The sequence below is a fragment of the Somniosus microcephalus genome, chromosome 8, assembly GCF_052327205.1.
Source record: "Somniosus microcephalus isolate GS21.2 chromosome 8, FLI_Smic_1.0, whole genome shotgun sequence".
Lineage (NCBI taxonomy): Eukaryota > Metazoa > Chordata > Chondrichthyes > Squaliformes > Somniosidae > Somniosus > Somniosus microcephalus.
Genome location: NC_140994.1, coordinates 23,647,092 through 23,666,144, shown reverse-complemented (window position 1 = coordinate 23,666,144; position 19,053 = coordinate 23,647,092). Strand labels below are relative to the sequence as shown.

The 19,053-nt window shown below is 44.6% G+C and overlaps 1 protein-coding gene across 4 annotated transcripts in view; it reads right to left on the bottom strand.

The window, feature by feature from the left end:
- Nucleotides 1–13,835, bottom strand: part of shoc2 (SHOC2 leucine rich repeat scaffold protein) — a 97,724-nt gene extending 83,889 nt beyond the window's left edge. Inside the window, exon 1 of one of the 4 annotated variants that reach the window (XM_085994362.1) lies at nt 13,446–13,835. The gene's annotated coding sequence lies outside the window, so the exon portion shown is untranslated. Of the gene's footprint in view, nt 1–4,510; nt 4,621–13,278; nt 13,343–13,445 lie in introns of those variants that run through there. The other 3 variants (XM_085994364.1, XM_085994363.1, XM_085994365.1) reach the window with 3 other exon arrangements.
- Nucleotides 13,836–19,053: the final 5,218 nt, after the last annotated feature.

Below are 19,053 nucleotides of genomic sequence, written 5' to 3'. Positions count from 1 at the left end.
TTCAACCAAGCAAAGCCACTGGCCAAACAAGTAGACAAGCTTAAAATTTGAATTAAAGTCTTTGAACAATTTTGACCAGCTTGCACTACTCTCAGCAGTGAGAGATATAATCAGGTATTTAAGAAACACTCTGCACTTCAGAGTGAATAGTCAGTAAATGTAAACAAAGAGCTAGACACGCTCTGGAAAAACTACCATGAAAATAGACTGCACATTATCCAAGCAACAAATTGATAACACAGCACTTGGGTGAGTTTATCAAAATGAAAGAGCACAGCCACTCGGCAGGCAAGTACACGCCGAGCCAACTGTTTACCTGTGGAGTCACTGTCTATTTTAAAGGAACAATTAGACCTCAAGTTGTAAATCAGGTTAAAAATCAAATTGCTTGTTTAATTGTTTTATTAATGGAGCCATCTGTAAGTAAACATGGTTAGAATACAATGATATTTTTGCTGCATCCTTGTAAATCCAATAACCACTAATGTCTAAAATAGCATCTTCCTCCACATTTAATCCAGATACACAAATTGCCATCTTATGCCTATCCCAGTGAAAGGTATTCAAATACAACTATCCCATAAAGGAATATACAGGACATCCAAGCAACTTGGATGTGAAATGCAGAAAATAAACCAGACAAAATATTACGAGTCCATGTCATGCTAGAAACTCCAATGTAAAACTGTAAGTGGGTAAGTAGGATGGAATGGGTAACATTGGAGGTCAAAACCCCAAGTGACTTTCAAAGGCACGGTCATTCCTTTATATAGGAGACTGTTCCTTTTAAACATATGAACAGTAAGCTTAAGTGCATTATCGTGTTCTATATTAACACTAGCACTAATAGTTAATTATTTAAACTACCTGCAAGGGCAGTGGTTTTCAGACTGGTGTGTGGAGGAGCTCGACAAAACTATTCGCACTCCTGGGGAAATTATCCTGCTTCCAAAAAACAGCACCAGCTACGCAAAGGCAAACAGTTCTCTCATTAGTAGACCACAAAAATAAGTAAACAACTACAGACATCCGATCACAACCTACCACGCAGTGACCTCACACACTGGAAGCAACTTTTCCAAAAACAAAGTCTGATTCGTGCACATCCACACACAAAAACATTTATTAAGGTGCTGGCCCAGGTTCATAGCTGGATCTGAGCCAAGTTGCCAGAGAGAGATGGCAGACAGATACATACCACATTAATACAGAGGGGGAAAACATAGAAACATAGAAGATAGGAGCAGGAGCAGGCCATTCGGCCCTTCGAGCCTGCTCCGCCATTCAATGAGATCATGGCTGATCATCCAAATTCAGTACCCGGTCCCTGCCTTCTCCCCATATCCCTTGATCCCTTTAGCCTTAAGAAATATATCCAACTCTTTCTTGAATATATTTAATGAACTGGTCTCCACCACCCTCTGTGGCAGAGAATTCCACAGGTTCACCACTCTCTGGGTGAAGAAATTCCTCCTCATTTCAGTCCTAAATGGCTTACCCCTTATCCTTAGACTATGACCCCTAGTTCTGGACTCCCCGGCCATCAGAAACATCCTTCCTGCATCTAGTCTGTCCAGGCCGGACAGAATTTTATAGGTTTCGATGAGATCCCCTCTCAATCTTCTAAACTCCAGTGAGTATAAGCCCAATCGACACAATCTCTCCTCGTACGTCATTCCTGCCATCCCAGGTATCAGCCTGGTGAATCTTCGCTGCACTCCTTCCATGGCAAGAACGTCCTTCCTCAGGTAAGGCGACCAAAACTGCACACAATACTCAAGGTGTGGTCTCACCAAGGCCCTGTACAACTGCAGCAAGACATCCTTGTTCTTGTACTCGAACCCTCTTGCTACGAAGGCCAACATACCATTTGCCTCCTTAACCGCCTGCTGCACCTGCATGCTTACCTTCAGTGACTGGTGTACAAGAACACCCAGGTCTCTTTGCACTTCCCCTTCTCCCAATCTGTTGCCATTCAAATAATAAATCTGCCTTCCTGTTTTTGCCACCAAAGTGGATAACCTCACATTTATCCACATTATAGTGCATTTGCCATGTTTCTGCCCAGTCACCCAACTTGTCCAAATCGTGCTGGAGTTTCACGACATCCTCCTCACAGCATACCCTCCCACCCAGCTTTGTGTCGTCTGCAATTTGGAGATATTACATCCAATTCCCGCGTCCAGATCATTAATATATATTGTGAACAGCTGGGGTCCTAGGACCGATCCTTGCGGTACCCCACTAGTCACTGCCTGCCACTCGGAAAACGACCCGTTTATTCCAACTCTTTGCTTTCTGTCCGCCAACCAGTTCTCTATCCAAGTCAATACCTTGCCCCCAATCCCATGTGCCTTAATTTTGCACGCTAATCTCTTATGTGGGGCCTTATCGAAAGCCTTCTGAAAGTCCAAATACACCACATCCACTGGTTCTCCCTTATCTATTTTACCAGTTACATCCTCAAAAAATTCCAGTAGATTAGCCAAGCATGATTTACCTTTTGTAAATCCATGTTGACTTTGTCCGATCCAGTCATTGCTTTCCAAGTGCTCTGCTATTACATCTTTTATAATAGACTCTAGCATTTTCCCCACTACCGATGTCAAGCTTACCGGTCTATAATTCCCCGCCTTTCCTCTACCACCTTTTTTGAATAGTGGGGTAACATTAGCTACCCGCCAATCCATGGGTACCATTCCAGAGTCTATCGAGTTCTGGAAGACGACCAGCAATGCATCTACTATTGGGCTTTGGTTGCCGGTTACAGATCAAATTTTGACAGAAGTCAAAGAGCAGATTACCTGGCATCCCTTTTAACCCGAAAGCACGAGTTATTTTAAAGCAGTACAGAGACAGCCTGATAGCCAAGTGGTTACGGTGGTGACTTCAAAGGCAGATGAGCAAAGGTGAACCGTCATGGCTTCCTAACACTTCAATCAAGACGGCTCTCATGCAAACCAGCATGAGGCCACTGGATAGTGATCGGAAGCTGGAACCCTGGCTGTTAGTTCTCCAAGGCACACTTCAAAGTGTCCTACAAGGACTCAGCTTGGACACTCTTGATTTAAGTGTTAGGAAGCCATGATGGTTCACCTTTGCTCATCTGCCTTTGTCCAAGCTGAGTCCTTGTGGAACACACTGAAGCATGCCTGGGAGAAATAACACCCAGTGTTCCAGCTTCCAATCACTAGCCAGTGATCCCATGTTGGGCTGCAGGAGAGTTGGAATGCGCTTGGCTGTGATTTCTCCCTGCACTCCCCCACCCACGCCAAATACAGACTCGCCGCTATCTCGCACATCTGGTGTCAGCCTTGGCTCAGTGGTAGCACTCTCACCCGAGTCAGAAGGTTGTGGGCTCAAGCCTCACTCCAGAGACTTAAGCACATAATCTAGGCTTGCACTTCAATGCAGTACCGAGGGAGTGCTGCACTGTCGGAGGTGCCACCTTTCAGATGAGACGTTAAACCGAGGCCCCATCTGCCCCCTCAGGTGGACGTAGAAGATCCTACGGCACTATTCAAAGAAAAGCATGGTGTCCTGGCCAACATTTATCCCTCAATAAACACTTAACAGATGATTTGGTCATGTTTTATTACTGTTTGTGGGAGCTTGCTGTGCACAATTTGGCTGCCTTGTTTCCTGCATTACAACAATGACTACACTTCAAAAGTACTTCATTGGCTCTAAAGCAATTTAGGAAGTCTTGAGGTCATGAGAGGCTCTGTATTAATGCAAAGTTTGTTCTTTCTTCACACACATGGCACCTATGCAACTGTACCCTAGCAAGAAGTCAACACCTCCGAGGGGAAGGGGAAAAATATTGGCACGTGGTTAAAAAAAAAATCCACGCCAGCGCTTAACTGAGGCCAAGGCAGAAAGAGCTGTCTCCAAATATGTGTAATTTCCATCATGCCAATGTTCTAACTACTGTATGTAGATTTCTACGACAGTCCAAGTATACTGATTCTTCCAGTTCGGACAAAGGGTCATCGACCTGAAACGTTAACTCTGTTTCTCGCTCTACAGATGCTGCCTGACCTGCTGAGGATTTCCAGCATTTTCTGTTTTTATTTCAGATTTCCAGCATCCGCTGTATTTTGCTTTTGTATACTGATTCTCTGGTAGGCCGACACAAACAAAAGCTTAAAATTGACAATTCTGGGTGAGTTCCTGATAGAATATTCAGAGAATTTTTTTTTGCCCTCCCCCTTCAAAGCATTCTTGATGCCAAACACGAACAGTATTTGGCACAACCCAAAGTAGCAGCTGAAAACCTTTCAAAAAGAAAGTTCAACAGCATTTTGCAAGACATCTAGCGTTCAACTTAAGCCCCAAGGTTAGGTTACAGAAGCAAAAGGAGGATATTGTTAGCAGTTATTAGCTTTAAACATGTAAATCAGCATGTACACATTTTGGATCAGATATTACAATTACCAACATCTAGTTATATAAATGGCTCACTTAACTGAAATGTGGGTATCATGTTCCTCTGGCGTGTGCCACTTACCTGAACTGCATAATTACTTTACAGTACTTTATCCTGAGAAGTTAGGTTTAGGCATGACCTGCAAGGCTCTTGCTTCTTATTTTACTGGTATCCAATATGTCAGATTGTTACTGTATTTAGAAAACCCAAACTGATACATGGAACTCCCTTTGAAAATGAATAGAGTTGCAATTAGTCTATAAGCATTTTATGAAGACAACCAACCCCTCCCCCCTAAAACAAAATATACTGCTGTTTGTGTGTCACTGCCACAATAACCTTTCTTTCCAGCTCTTACTTCCTCAGTTTTGTGGACCTTTACAAGATTACAAACACGGTTATTCACAAAACTAATATGAAACAGTTCTTCACCTGGTCAAGATCAACTCATCCAAGTTATATACTTTTTGTTCACCTCTAATCTATGATATGGTTCTTTAAGTGTCAACTGTCCTCCCGTACCTTGCCCAAGTGACTCCAGATGGAGTTAGGTCACAGATCAGCCATGATCTCACTGAATGGCGTCACAGGCTCCAGGGGCTAAATGGCCTAGTCCTGCTCCTATGGTTCTAGATGAGTGTCATTATTTAACCAAGTTTGATCCTATCCTTACCCAGTGTGTCTACACACACCCATATACATTCCAACAAGAGTCGCTGGCTGCACAGTGATCAGGAAACCCAACTGATTTTCCCTTACCTAAACCAGGGACAATGTGGCAAATGCCAGCACCTTGGCCGAAAACAGCTAACTCAGAGACCAGGCATTGAACTGGGATTTAAAACCACAATTAGGGCATCAGGAACAGCAGCATTATACATTTATCTTTCATTCAGCAAGAAAAATGAACTTACATTTATACAGTGCCTTTCATGACCCCCTCAGTCCCAAAGTGCTTCAAAACAATTCACAGCAAGATAAATAATCCGTTCTACTGATGTTGGTTGAGGGGAAAAATGTTGGCCAGGACATCAGGAGAACTCCCTGCTCTTCTTCAAATAATACCATGCGACCTTTTACGTCTACCCGAGTTTAATATCTCATTCTCAAGAGGGCACCTTCGACAGTGCAGCACTCCCTCAGTACTGCACTGGTGTCAGTCTAGATTATGTGCTCAGCTCTTTGGAGTAGGGCTTGAACCAACAACCTAACTCCGAGTAGAGAGCCCCATCACTGAACCAAGGCAACCATCTATATATGTCAGTTAACTTAAAGAACAGTAAGTAAACAAGAACATGATAAAAAATTGCCACCTATTAATCCTCTGAATAGGATTCTTCCTTGTGGAATTTTAGATGAAGTATTGTAGGCTTTTGCATAATGGTACCAATATGCTTTGAGAAAATAGCATGCAAGCCAATAAGTGTTAGTGTTGTGCCAATACACTTCTTATGCGATCCTCTTAATTCTGCACCTCAAATTATTCCTACTACAAGCAAGCAACAGACCTAAGTAACTACCAGTACTTCACCCCGTGCATATTATATAACTTAACATGCTATAGCTCTCCAGACATAATCCAGAACTGGAAGAACAAAATATATAATTGTACTACTGGGTGGTTTCCATATTTCAAGTGGACACAGTATAAACATTTCACACGCCCGCCATTACAGTTCACTGAAATCCTAATGACAACACGGGAAAGCACTTTCATCCTGCAATTATAGGTTTTAGATGTTTAAAGCATTAGTGAAAACTCAATTTAGAAGATACATAAAGCTTTTGAACTGCAAGTTGCTGCTTAAAGTTGAGAATTTTAAAGTCAAGTCATTATAACTGCAGTAAAGCAGATAACATCCATCAAGGCACAATCAGATATTGAACAGCGTTTTATGTGCAAACGCCATTATTTTAAACCCTCATCTCCCAAAGCACTCCCTCACTGTCTCACCTCGCACATGCACCAGCAAGCCAGACTGCAGTTAAAGCAGAAAGTGAATTTTCAACCTCACATAATTGCATGCAAAATAATGGGTTCGCACACAGACCTCTCACCTCAAATCCAAAGTTTCAAAAACAGTCCAGACTATCGGGATGACTGTTAGGCTTTTAAGCAAAAAAGAATTGAGACAGTTCCAGCTCAATTCTTAGGCAGCATGAGATCACAACACAAAACATCTAATTTAGTACAAATGGCAATCTCAGTGATGGAGCCATAGCGATGGCTGGTGTAAGGAGCAGAAAAATTCACACTGGTGTATTCAGGGAATGCTCTTGAGGTTGGTATGACTGCATGTCATTAAGGCAGCAAAAAGGGGACTTTGCTCTGAAACGAGTTATGTTGAAGCCAACCTGGGAGTGATTGATTGCTGGCTGGCACTAAATCAAAAGAGTGCTCCGCTCCCCAAGACTGATATCCCTCGAGACAAAATTCACCCAATTTGTTTTTAATAAGAATTGTTTTATTGTGTAACTATTGAGTGCCACATTTGGAAAGACAGTAGTAGATTGGGTGCAGGAATGAACGTACACCTTACAATGTATTCACCCCAGGGAGCAGTACAGGTAGACTATCCTTTATCCGAACTTCTGAAAACCGAAAACCTCCAAAAACCGAAAGTTTTTTCGTTCAGCGTAAGTCGTGCACACGACTTACGCTGAGCAGGGCAGAGGGTCACAGAGTTCCCTCCTGGGTAGGAGATTGCAGGCCGAGCCGGGCAGTGTGAAGGAGGTACCGGGAGAGTGAACCCAACAATACAGCGGCCCGTCCGATATTCTTTTCTTCCCCCCCCCCCCCCCACGGCCCGTCCGATATTCTTTTCTCCCCCCCGACCTGAACCGCAGCCCGTCCGATATTCTTTTCTCCCCCCCCCACCAGACACCCAACCTGATTTGTGGGCCAGCTTAGTAGGAGTCAGCCGATATCCGGCTTTCCAGAGAAGCAGGAAGGGGAATGAGACACAGAACAGTCGCAAGAGGTAGCCTGAACTTTTAAAATTCATATTAAATACAAATTTCCCAGTCTTATAATACCTTCTGAAATCCGAAAAATTCCGAAAACCGAAACTCAGCTGGTCCCAAGGCTTTTGGATAAGGGATAGTGTACCTGTACTATATTGGAGGGATAGTGCTGCAGGTCCTGATCTATTTGCAATCAACTGCTTTTCAACTTCTATGGTAGTAAACAATTCATTATCCACTGAAGTAACACTAGCAATTCATGCAAGAAAGAAAGACACCAGCATACAACAGCAATCCTTGTATTATATGCACTAAACACCCATTCTATTTTTGTAAACAAACACAAATGCACGTTAAGAGTAGGCATTTCAATTTAAGAAATCTCAGTGTACAGAGCTAACATTTAGCATTGTAGAAAAAATACAGATCCATCATTCGGTTGACAACCAAGATAAGAGTGCTCATGCTGAAATTCTACAACAGATAAGGGGAGGCATTTCTTGCACTAAAAAAATGAACTATGCAACAATTTGACTTAAGCAAATACAAAAAAGTGGGAATTTGATACTAAAAATTTGAATTAAGCAGCTCTGAATTGAGTACGATAGCAAAATACTGCAGATACTGGAAGTCCAAAATAACAGAAAATGCTGGAAAAATTCAGCAGGCCAGGCAACATCCGTGGAGAGAAATTAGTGTCGACGTTTCGGGTCAAAACCCTTAAAATTGAGTAGCCTGTACATATTCTACACCGACTCCACGTTTCCAGGAGATATTTCTTAAAATAATCTGGCAAATTTCTAAAATACTAGCTAACCCCAGAGGCATACACACAGATCCTGTACTATTGGAAACAATTATGCTAATTACAGAAACTGCAAGTTTGTTAGTATTCAGCTATACTAGATAACGACTTGATAATATACGCAGTGTTCTAGAACAAACAGCCACAGATTATTCTGTTCATACAAGTTGCACTTACAAAATGGCCCAAAGCATTTCAAAGGTGAAAACTGATAGAGTGATAACTATGCAAGAGTTGGGGAGGGGACCTGAGGAATCGTGAAAGGTACGTTAATAGAACCTTATTGGCTGTGGGCATGCTTCAACTCAAAAAGGCTGCCATATTTTTTCAGCATATAATCATCTATTTTATTTTTTGGAAGATTTGCACTCTACGTCCTGCTGCTTCTTCTGTAACACTGGAAGATCCCTAATTAATATAAAGCACTAGAGTTACCCCCAATTAGTCCTCAAGAATCTGACTTGCCAATAACAAAAAATAGTTGACAGAACACATACTGGGATCAAATTAAACTACTTAATGTACTAGTGTAAACACGCAGCATTTCTTTGCCTTTAAAATCAACTGAGCAATTTCACAAAATCAGCCACCCAGTTATCTCTCTGTATGTAAACACGTAGGGGAACCAGAGAGGAGATTCTCAACTGACTGCAGGTTCATATAATACAGTGGTGACATCCTGTATAAAGGTATTTTATGTCCAACCATATCATTCAGGATATCAGGAGATACCGAGCTTTCAAGCATCATTCATGTGGCAGAAAAGTAGTTTCTCCTAGCCATGGGAACATGACGTTCTAGACAGACTTCACGTAAACGACTTGCATTTAATGTAGCTAAACATCCCAAGATGTTTCAGAGGCATAACCACCGAGCCAAAGGAGGATACATTGGGAGGGGTGAAGAGCTGGGTTTTGAGTTGTTTTAAGTTGGAAAGGCGCAAGGGTTCAGGGAGGGAATTTCAGAGCGCGATGACTGGGCGACTGACAGCATGGCCGTCATTGGGGGGCAGGGAGGCAGAGTCGAAGGAATGGCGAGTTCAGAGTAGATTGTATGGCTGAAGGAGGTTACAGAGATAGGAAGGGGCAAGGGCAGGAAGTGATTTAAACGAAAGGATGAGAATTTTAAATTGGAGCAGTTGAGGGACCAGCTGCCAAGACAGGAGTGATGGGTGAGCAGTGTGGGATAGGATAACAGGAAGCAGAGTTTTGGGTGAGCTGAGGTTTAAAGGCTGTGGAGGATGGAAGGCCAGTCAAGAAAGCACTGCAATAGTCGGGTATGAAGGTGACAAAGGCATGGATCACAGTTTCAGCAGTGGATGGGCTCAGCCAGGCACTGCTACGACATGGAAATAAGCGGCCTTTGTAATGGAGAGTATGTGGGGTAGGAACCTCAGCTCGGGGTCGAATAGGACACTGACTGCAAACAGTCTGGTTCAGCCCGAGACAACGGACGGGGGTTGGGGGGGGGGGGGGGGGAAAAGAGAATGCAATCAGTGGCAGGGGTATGGCGTTTGTGGTGAGGCCCAAGATGATGGCTTCGGTCTTTCCAATGTTTAACTGGAGGAAATCGCAGCTCATCCATAACCGGATAGCGGACAAACCTGACAACACAGAACCAGTGGAAGGATCGAGACAGAGGACAGAAAAGTAGAGTTGAGTGCCATCGGCGTGCATGTGGAAGCTGACTCCATGTCTGCAGATGATGTCAAGGGGCAGCATGTTGATGAGGAAAAAAGGGGGCAAGGATAGCGCTTTGCAGGTCTCCAAAGGCAACGGTGCAAGGGCGGGAAGAGAAGCTGTAGATGCCCTGGCTACTACGGAATAGGTAGGAATGGAACCGAACAAGGGCAGTCCCACTGAGCTGGACAACGGAGAAGTGGTAGAGGAGGATGGTGTGGTCAACTGTATTGAAGCCTATGACGTGCTCAAGGAGGATGAAGTGGGATAACATACTATGATCACAGTTAGAGGATGTTGTCCATGACTTTGGTTAAGGCCATTTTGGTGCTGTGGCAGGGACAGAAACCTGGTTGGAGAGTCTCAAACATGCAAATGCAGGAAAAATGTGTTTGGATTAGAGACGCAACCTGTCGAAGGACTTGAGGGGAAAGGGGGGGGGAAAAAGAGAGGGGTTGGGGTGGTTTCGGAGAACGGGGTGATGTCAGCGGTTTTGAAGGGGCTGAGGGGAGAGAACCTGAGCATAGGGAACCATTTACATCATTATCTAGCATAGCAGCCAGGAAGTGAAATTGGGTGTTCAGCAGTTTAGTGGGAATGGTGCAGGAGGTGGCTCTCCTGGACAAGGTGAGCTCAGAGAAGGTATGAGGGAAGATATGGAAGAAACCAAAGATCCAGGCTCAGGGCTGGGGTAGAGGAGAGGTTTTGCTTGGCCAGCAAGAGGAAGGGGAAGGGGGGGGGGGGGAGGGGAGGGAAGAGAAACAGCAGAGGCAGCTGAATGGATGCCGTCAACCTTGGTGACAAAGTCGTCTTCGCACTTGTTGGAGATGAGGGTGTTGGGGACAGTGGAGAGGGGTTTAAGAAGATGGTTCATAGTGGAGTATCTTTGCTCCCTGGGATGATCCTGGAGTAATGGGCAGTTTTGGTAGGAGAGTGAGGCCTGACAAGAACTTGATGTGGTCCAGACAGATCCGGCGACAGATGGTTGTGCACCAGATATGCTCAAGGCTGCACTGCCTTTGACTTGAGGGAGTGAAGATGGAGAGAATGCCAGGGGAGCAGCCAGGATGGAAGAGTGAAGGTTTTATTGGCATTAAGGGCATCAAAGGTGAGGGAGTGGCAGAAGCATCATGGTGAATGGAAGGCCAAAGGCTAGGCAGTTGGCAACTTTAAAGTGCAATTGTAAGCGACTTCAGGGAGTTTTATTTTCCCCAGGACAGGTTACAGAAAGAAGTGGGTTTGGCTGGGGTGGAGGGGGGGGGGGGGGGCCATTGCTATGATCGAGACCATGGGAGCAGAAAGGCAAAGTTGAGAGTTTATATGAAGGGAGAGGTTCAAGGTGGACAGGAGGGCAGTGAAATCAGAGGAGAGCGGGCAAGGTGAGTTGAGATGGAGATTGAAATCACTATGGATGAGGACTATTCAGTGCATAGGCTGAGGGAGAAAAGTATGGAGGGAATCTCAGGGAAAAACTTGGGATGGGACAGTAGAGAAGGAGGATTTTGAAAGGCAAGCAAGAGGGGTGGAACAAGGCAAATTGCTTCAAGGAAAATGTGCCAGAGCAGTACGTGCGAGAGGAGATGGGGGGGGAAAGACCAACGGTGTAATTTGGTTATAAGGGACACTCAACCGCCATGGTGGTATGGGCAGCTTTAATAAGGAGCAAGGTGTCACCACCTGGTGAGCCAAGTTTCAGTCAAAGCTGTGATGTCAATGCAATCATCCAGAATAAGGTCATGGATGACCTGAGCCATTGTTTGCAAGTGAAAAGGCATTCTGAAGGGAAATGCGGAGAGTGGCGGCCATTGTCGATCTGCTGGCAGAGTCCAAGGGGACAGTGGTGGATGGGCTGAGCGGGATAGGAAGGAAGTTGGGGAGATTGGAACCCAGTATTTCCTGAGCGACTACAATTTTCAACAAATGTTATGAAGCTTTCTGATGGCAGAGTCCACAATGGCCAGCCACACAGCATAAAAGCAGACCTAAACTAAAACAAAAGATCCCATAATTGTATGCACATAAATAAAAGCACGCACACTTTCAAAGTAGTACTCTCATCTAGAGACTCATATAAATACTATAAACCAAATGGAACTTTGCTCTTTTGGTTTACAATGTCAAATGAATCCTTTTGATAAGCTTACTGCTTTACAATCATGTTCCAACTATCTACTGCAACAGTATTAAAATTAATTATGACAGGATTTCAAGCTTTTCTGAATTTCAATAAGCATTTACAAAAAAGGACATGGCAATTTTTAACAAATAAAACTACTTCTGGCACACACACCTCACGCACCAGACCCCACACTTTGGCACAGGTGAAAAAGAGATTTTGACCTGGAGCTTAAAACTTGCAAGCAATTTACTGACCTCTAATTCACCATGATCTTACAAAGTTACAACTACCTGGATTCCCACAAGTAGTATTTTAAGCAGTGGCTTTAAAGGGGCAGCACAGATTAACAGTCCAGTATCACAACGATGCTCCAAACTGCCCATAAGCAACACGGGGGAAATCCCTTGGTGTTACAAAACTGCACTGTATTTCACCTTTCCTTAATATATTAAACTCTCCTAATTCATATAACGTCTATTTACGTTTTTTTTGCTATTCTATCTAACTGCAATTCCACATACCCACGAAGACTTTGGTACATAAACTAACATGTTATTTTCTTTTCAAACAGTCACTATTTCGTTGCTGCAGGCGGATATATATATATATAAAATGCGAAATATTTAACATTTCTCGTCCAAATCTGCAGCTGTACTATAGACATTAGTCACATTTTTAAATAGTCTAGGTGTGTGTGAATTGTAACACGCTTTGCAATGGCTTCGGTACGTTCGGGCTTTGTCAACAAAGTGAATCAAGTTTGTTAGTTCTCTATTATTTCTAAAGGAAAAAAAATGTCCCCAATGCTATTTCACCCACCACAATCAGAATCCAGCTCACACACGCCACCCGTAACAGACGATGTTTGCACATTAATATGGGGAAAAAAACTCATTCTTCCCCCCCAAAAAAATCAAATCCTTAAAAATAAGTCTTCAAAAAATAAAGTATTTTTCTCAATTCTTTCGCCAAGTGTTGGGAAGGAGTCTTATTTCTTCTTTCTCTCCCCCACCACCCGCCCTCCTTCCTTTTCCTGCTGAATAAACGGGGGAAAAAAAACCTTGCCAAAATGTGCCAGCTCAGAGCAGGCAGAAAGCTTGCGCCAAGTTTGCACAAAAAAACCTATTACATTTTGTTTTGGGGAAAAAACATAAATGCATATTACAATAATGTGCATTTCCGCTTTTGTTGGTTCCCACAACAGAAGCTCACCCTCACACCAAACGACGCCCAGCCAACCAGCCGCAGTATGTGTGTGTGTCTCTCTCTCTCTTTTTTTTACCTGTGCTGTGCGAGTGGCCGAGTTTCCTCTTGTGGCGACCGCCCGCTGAACTGGAGCCCGGGAGCCGCGGCTTTTCCCCCGCCCTCGCTCGCCCGCCCGCCCAACCTCTTCCGAGGCCAAAAGCCCCCGCTGTGACAGCCCGTCACAAACCGGCCCAGTCACCTCACCTCCTCCTCGCCGCCGCCCCCCTCTCCCTCTCTAGCGCTGCCGTTGTACCCCACCCCCGGGGTCTTCCTCCTCCGCCTCCTTCTCCTCCACCCCGGCCTGGCCGGGGGGCCGGGGCCGCCGCCGAAAGCCTCGGGGCTGCCGTCCAAAAGCGACTGCGGGCCGAGTGAGGGAGATTGGTTTTATTATTATTTTTTTTTTGATTACTGATATTAAGGCCTCACTGGCTGTGGTGTTATTGCTGCTGCCGTCGATCTCCTTCAGTCAGTCTCTCTCTCTCTCTCTCTCTCTCTCTCATACACACACACAAACTGAGCACAGGCACGACGCTCCCACGACACCGACGCTGGGCCTCCCGAGCGTCGCCGCCGCAACCGCCCAGCGATGAGCTCATCGCGCAACGTGCGCACCCGATCGGGGGCGCGCCTTTGGAGCCTTTTCTTCAAATGACCAATCAGGAGGCGCAAAGGGTTTGCCCTCCACCCCCTTCCAAAAAAAAACCTAAACAAAAGTGCCCCCTTTCTTAATAAAGGACTTCACCTTAAAATAAGCAAAGGAAACTGATGAACTTAAAACAATAAATAATTATAAAGGCAATTTCTAAAGAAAGACTTGCATTTATCTCAGCCATTTAGGACAGAGATGAGGAGGAATTTCTTCACCCAGAGAGTGGTGAACCTGTGGAATTCTCTACCACAGAAGGCAGTGGAGGCCAATTCATTAAATATATTCAAGAAGGAGTTCGATATATTTCTTAAGGTTAAAGGGATCAAGGGATATGGGGAGAAGGCAGGGACAGGGTACTGAGTTTGGATGATCAGCCATGATCTCATTGAATGGCGGAGCAGGCTCGAAGGGCCGAATGGCCTACTCCTGCTCCTATCTTCTATGTTTCTATGGTATAACATTTTCCTGGGAGTTATGGGGAAATAGTATTGTTTGGAGTGGGTATTGTGTACAGTTTGGGCCATTATCTACGTAGCTATGTTATCTATGTTTCTATGTAGCGCCTTTCACAACCACTGAACGTCCCAAAGCGCTTTTCAGCCAATGATGTACTTTTTGAAGTGTAGTCACTGTTGTAATGTAAGAAACATGGCAGCCAATTTGTGCACAGCAAGCTCCCACAAACAGCAATCTGATAATGACCAGATAACCTGTTTTTTAGTGCTGTTGATTGAGAGATAAATATTGGCCAGGACACCGGGGATAACTCCCCTGCTCTTCTTCGAAATAGTGCCATGGAATCTTTTACGTCCACCTGAGAGGGCAGACAGAGCCTCAGTTTAACGTTTCATCCGAAAGACGGCACCTCCGACAGTGCAGCACTCCCTCAGCACTGCACTGGCGTGTCAGCCTAGATTTTTGTACTCAAGTTTCTGAAGTGGGACTTGAACCCACAACCTTCTGACTCAGAGGCGAGGGTGCCTAAGGAAACTGATAAACTTAACTAATAAATAATTATAATAAATAATAAACTTAAATAATAAGAAAAACAATAAATGTTGGAAATACTCAGCGGGTCAGGCAGCATCTGTGGAGAGAGAAACAGAGTTAACGTTTCATATCGATGACCTTTCGTCAGAACTTAAATAATATATTGTTACCAGTATTCATTATACACTCCAGTCCCTGAAATGCGCAGTTCTGGAGTAGTAGCAGCATATCTGTCCGTCTGTGTAAGGAGTGGGAAATGCTACATTAGGGAGACACAACTGGAATAACATTAACGTAAAGGACAGAGTCTTTTTAATTTATGTAGGAAGGACTTTGCATTTCTACAGCGCCTTTCACAACCTCAGGATGTCCCAAAAGCGCTTTACAGCCAATGAAGTACTTTTGAAGTGCTGTATGTTATTTTACTGGTCAAATCTCATTCATTTGGAGTAGGCTTCATTCATTTTAGTTTATAAAAATTAGCCTATCATAAAATATAACACAGTTCCACATGTTTAGACCCTAGGGAATTCAAATTGCAGCCCACGGAGGGCTGTGGAGGCTCAGTCGTTGAGTGTATAGATCGATAGATTTTTGGATGCTAAGGGAATCAAGGGATAAGGGGATAGGGCGGGCAAGGGGAGTGGAGGTAGAAGATCAGCCATGATCGTATTGAATGGCAGAGCAGGCTCGAAGGGCCAAATGGCCTACTCCTGCTCCTAACTCTGATGTTCTTATATGACTCACAAGACCCAGCAATCTGGTCTACAAACCCCACAAGCTCCATTTCTAACTATGTGCTTATATTCCCTTGGATTCACTTTTGCACATCTATGTTTCTTGCACGATTGGATTGGCACTTAGAATTTCACAACCATGCCAGTTTGATTCCCCAGTGGTAAAGGAGGCTGTTCCCTCATTGGTGGATTTAAGACTTTTCTAACAATTGGAGAACAAGACGTCAATGTGCAAAATTGAAGTTGGCCTATCCAGTGACATAAGAAATATTTGCACACAAAACAGTGTCACAACAACAACTTCTTGCATTTATATAGCTCCTTAATATAGTAAAATGTCCCAAGGCACTTCACAGGAGTGATTATAAAACAAAATTTGACACCGAGCCACATAAGGAGATATTAGGACAGATGGCCAAAAGCTTGGTCAAAGAGGTAGATTTTAGAAACATAGAAACATAGAAGATAGGAGCAGGAGTAGGCCATTCAGCCCCTCGAGCCTACTCCGCCATTCAATGAGATCATGGCTGATCATCCAAACTCAGTACCCTGTCCCTGCCTTCTCCCCATATCCCTTGATCCCTTTAGCCTTAAGAAATATAGCGAACTCCTTCTTGAATATATTTAATGAATTGGCCTCAACTGCCTTCTGTGGTAGAGAATTCCACAGGTTTACCACTCTCTGGGTGAAGAAATTCCTCCTCATCTCTGTCCTAAATGGCTTACCCCTTATCCTTAGACTGTGACCCCTGGTTCTGGACTCCCCTGCCATCGGGAACATCCTTCCTGCATCTAGTCTGTCTAGTCCTGTTAGAATTTTATAAATTTCAATGAGATCCTCTCTCATTCTTCTAAACTCCAGTGAGTATAAGCCCAATCGACCCAATCTCTCCTCATACGTCATTCCTGCCATCCCAGGTATCAGTCTGGTGAATCTTCGCTGCACTCCCTCCATGGCAAGAACATCCTTCCTCAGATAAGGAATTTTAAGGAGGAGGGAGGGGTAGCGAGGCAAAGAGGTTTAGGGAGGGAATTCCAGAGTTTAGGGCCTAGGCAGCTGAAGACACAGCCTCAAATGGTGGAGCGATTAAAATCAGGGTGCGCAAGAGGCCAGAATTGGAGAAGCACAGGAGGGTTGTAGGGCTGGAGGAGATTACAGAGATAGGGAGGGATTTGAAAACAAGGATGAGAATTTTAAAATCAAGGCATTGCTTAACCGGGAACCAATGTAGGTCAGCGAGTACATGGTAATGGGTGAACGGGACTTGGTGCGAATTAGGATACGGGCAGCAGAGTTTTGGATGAGCTCCAGTTTATGTGGGGTGGAAGATGGCAAGCTGGCCTGGAGTACATTGGAATAGTGAAGTCTAGAGGTGATAAAGGCATGGATGAGGGTTTCAGCAGCAGATGAGCTGAGGCAGGGTCGGAGTTGGGCGATGTTACAGGGGTGGAAGTAGGCAGTCTTGATACTGAAGTGGAAGCGAAATACAACACCAAGGTTGCGAACGGTCTGGTTCAGCCTCAGACAGTTGCCAGGGAGAGCGATGGAGTTGTCAAGTCTCGAGGTAACAAAGGCATGGATGAGGGTTTCAGCAGCGGATGAGCTGAGGCAAGGGCGGAGATGGGCGACGTTACGGAGGTGGAAGTAGGCGGTCTTAGTTATGCTGCAGATATGCGGTCGGAAGCTCATTTCAGGGTCAAATATGACACCAAGGTTGCGAACAACAGTTACATCACCTCCCTTGTCAAACTTAAACATTCATGTTATAAAAACAGAAAATGCTGGAGACACTCAGCAGGTCAGGCAGCATCCGTGAGAAACAGAGCCAACACTCCAGGTCGATGACCTTTCCGTGCTGAGTGTCTCCAGCATTTTCTGTTTTTATTTCAGATTTCCAGCATCTGCAGTATTTTCGTTTTGTGTTAAACATTCATGTTTTTGAATGACGCGCTTACCTTCAAATTATTCACCCATCCTAATAATGGCTTCCTGCTTTTAGTGCTGTCATTCCTCAGGCCTTTTACATTGCTTGACCAGGTGTACTCTTTTTATGTGGGGGTGGATAAACAAATCAACTGTAACTTAATAAAACTTTAAATAAAACTTAACAAATTAAATTAAAATTTGGTTCCCGGTGGTGATAATGCACTCCAGTCCCCACGGTGCCCACTGGTCACGGAAGACCTCGAGCGTGCCGGCGGACACCGCGTGCTCCATCTCCAAGGCCACCCGGGCACGAACATGGCCGCGGAAGAGAGGCAGGCAATCGGGCCGAACGACCCCCTTGACCGCCCGCTGCCTGGACCAATTGATGGATTTTTTGGCCAGGCCCAGGAGCAGTCCTATGAGGAGGTCTTCCGATCTGCCCGCCCCCCTCCGCACCGGGTCTTGACCAGGTGTACTCTTTTGATCAGTACGTTAACAAATTTGACTGTAAATTAACAAAAACTTTAAATGAAACTTAACAAATCAAATTAAAATTTGGTTGTCCGGGTTGATAACGCACTCCAGTCCCCGCGGCGCCCACCGGTCGTGGAAGTACTCAAGCATGCCGGCGGACACCGCGTGCTCCATCTCCAGGGCCACCCGGGCGCGAACATGGCCGTGGAAGAGAGGCAGGCAATCTGGCTGAACGACCCCCTCGACTGCCCGCTGCCTGGACCAATTGATGGATTTTTTAGCCAGGCCCAGGAGCAGTCCTATGAGGAGGTCTTCCAATCTGTCCGCTCCCCTCCGCACCAGGTCTTGACCAGGTGTAAGGGTGGAGGGGTTTACAAACAGCAACTTCTGGCACACTCTGTAAATAACCAGTATTGCTATCAACCGTTAAGAAAACCTTTATTTGTTAAGTCCCTTCCAGTCCCAAAGTATGCTGTTGCTCTTTAGACAAAGCAGGTGGATGGCTTTAAGCTGCATTCTAAAGAAAGAAAGCATGCTGCAAGTCTTGTCCACAGAGTGTGTGCAAAGATTGACACTGGTGCATTCGGGGAGTTATGGTCTGCTACCTGGGTGAGCCTCGTCATTCAAAAGACAAAATGAAAGTGGTAGGAAGTCCCATGAACCTCAAGGTCCAAATACCTGAAAAATTTCAAAGACGGAAAAGGCACTAGTGTAATTTTATTATGAATTATGTATTTTTTTTAATGTGGTTGCTATGTTAGAAGCCTTAGTTCCAACAATATGTTTCCCAGGTTACTGAGAAAACAAGATGGCAATCAAAAATATTTTCAAAAAATGTTCATTGGTCCCTATTCTCTCCTTTGCTAAGTATTTTATTGGTAGTTGTTTACTTCCTGCTGATTGTTTGGTGGTAGTTTACATATGTTCTCAGTAATTCTTATTCTTGCTCCTCCCATTTTTGATTGGTACATTCCCTACCTATTCAGTTCTGATCTGTTTCTTACTCCTTACTTTCAAAAGATGGGACAAGCTTGT